The following is a 2,831-nucleotide window of genomic DNA, read 5'->3' as shown; positions in this document are numbered from 1 at the left end:
GCTATCAATACTTAGTCAGACCGACATTTACATTGGATGCAATAAGGGCTATTCTTTTTAAGAAAGTGAACAATCAATGCCTTGGTCTGTTTTTGAAAGACTAGCTCCAAAACATACTATCGCAACTACTAGAGTTGTATGTACTACAAGCTTTACCCAACCAGCTGAGCTTAGTGCGACTGAACCTACATCTACGCGCGATACTATGTTATTGGTAGTACTCTCTCGCCTACTCCAGAACTGATTTGGAAAAGAAGCAGCGTGCTCTTCGCAAGAAGTATGGCTACAATCTCACCAACCGAAATGACAAATGTAATGGTAAACACGATTCTGGAAAGTTTATTATGGATGGATCAATCTTCGGACACTGTGTGAAGAAGTGTTCCACTTGCAACTGGTACAAATAGTTGGCACGCCGAAAACTGCAAGGAAGTACCGGATGTTCAAGCAAAGAACTGACAGTTTATTCAACATGTATGCATTGAACCAAGATTATGAAAAGAAGTTCAAAAAAAATATTTACCAAATGTGACGAACGTGTAATTCAATGTGTATATGTTAATGGTGAGAAGACTATATATGTGTTTGACCCAGGCGCTGAAGTTTCAGTTTTACCACGCCACGTAGCCTATGCTACAGGAATGAGCATACTAAACGAACACACAGAATTATTATTAGGTAGCGGTAAAACTTCTACTTGTGAAGGAGCCATTGACCATGCGCACATAATGCTAACTGATAGAAGTGATGTCAACCCCAATTTGATCGACACATATTTTTCTAGAATACGATTCAATTATAGGGATAATATTATTTGTTTCAAAAATGGCAAGTATGTATGATACAATGTATGAACATATGGTATGGCTCTCATAGTCGCTGTAGTGGTTCAGGAAAGATTGATGGGAAGAAGTGGTCAGTAAATTCCCGTTTGAAGTTTGGGCCAAGTGAGTCGACAATGGAAGATATGTGCCGAGCCAATTTGGGCCGGTGTTGACAATACACTGTTACTATCGAATGTTCCATATATTCGCTTGCTGACCTACTAAGTAGAGTACCCATCTATGTGGTACGTATCGGGTCTGCGCCGTGTAGTGCCGCGGAATGGGTTAGTGTAGAGTACGAAATACCGAGAAGGACCAGGTTATCGGTCATAATCCGGTCGAGAAGCGAGGATGGGGGTAAGCCAATGCCGCACCAGACAACGGATGAATTCGGTATGTGTTGGCTGGCCTGGATCGGAAGTATCATAATCGGAACCAACAAGCGCGATGATTTGGTTTGAACCGATATTTGGAAGTAGTACTTCAACAGCGTGATTAGCCGGGGTATAGGGAACATCTGTTGATGTGTCAGGGACGGGTGAGGGTACGGTGGTTCTTCAACATGCTGGAGAAAAGATCCAAGGTGTTCGTGGAGGGTCCAGCAATTATAGGTACAATTGATCCTCGTAGCTTAAGTATAACTAGGACAGTCCTACTTAACGGGTTGGGCTTAGATAAAGATCCGTCGAGTGATAACATGTTAAAGACACTTGAGCCTCCGGAAGGTGAAGCAAAGGATATGATACCGCACTTCACCGATATTTTTATGGACTTAATCATACAGAACAGAAAGAACAATATCACTGACTAAGTGTATGGTTGAGTTCTTCAATGGGTATATTGAACTTGACTTAACCAATGTTGACTTCTGGTCTATTTGAAACTAGTTATGATGCAACCCCTGTTAATCTAGAATTTATCAGTTGATCAATATAATTTTGATGAAACGTTAGTAAAACAAGAATAGTGTTAGACCTGTATCCAATAAATAAATTGATACCGCAGCACAGTTTCCCTCTAGCCAACATAGGTGAGATACTACGTAAGATGAAAGGATGAAAGGTTGTTTCATCAATTACAAATCCACGGGCCACATAGAAAGTAATTTTCCTTTATGTGGCAAGGTAAAAAGTACCAATTTAAGGGTGCACATAAGGGGTATCATATGTTTCCTAATTTCGACGAACAAGTAATGATGAAACTATTTGAGGTACCGTCCGATAAGATATATGTCTACTCAGACGATCTAGTAATCTTTACTAAGCCAGCCAAGAACACTCTAAACTCGTTTAAAAAAAAGGTTTGAAGCGACTTAATTTAATGATCCTGAATTCAAGATTAATGAGATTATGTTCATTTGCTACAGATACTATCCACTTAGTTTCAAAATATCTGCAGCTTGGATAGGAATATATTCAGGGATAGATAAATTCTGCTGGATTTAGTGAACTTTGGGGGTTGTTAATTTCTTCTCGGATTCGGTACCTGACCTTTCTCACCACCTAAAACCTTTCAATCATGTATGACTTCACAAACGATCGCTGGGAAAGCTATAAACTAAAGAATGCGATGAAGCATTCAAATTCGTCAAAAGTAAGTAACGGATGCACCGATCATGCAATACCTAGTAGACGGTGTACCATTCTAAGGGCAACTAAGGGCTTATTATAATAAATATAAATGGTACGCCATGCTACATACTACTCTTTAGTAAGAGTCGCAACAAACGTCAACGAAACTACCCTACCGTTATACAAGAACTTCTCGCTATATAAACTAAGCTAAGACAGTTCAAAGACTACCAATAGGGAAACTACTTTACTGTCGCCTGTGATCGAAAGTCATTGACTTACCTTAAAGATAAGATATATACCTTGATTCACAGTTGGTGAGCACCTGTGTGGCATGATATATTTTTATAAGTTTACTTCTAACTGTAATAAGCCGGGCCTCCACATTAGACTCTATGTATAAACGTACTCTTAAGCAGTACGCAAATTATAAACA

This window comes from Sphaeroforma arctica (assembly GCF_001186125.1).
Source record: "Sphaeroforma arctica JP610 unplaced genomic scaffold supercont1.77, whole genome shotgun sequence".
NCBI lineage: Eukaryota > Ichthyosporea > Ichthyophonida > Sphaeroforma > Sphaeroforma arctica.
Note: the sequence above shows the minus strand (reverse complement) of the source record.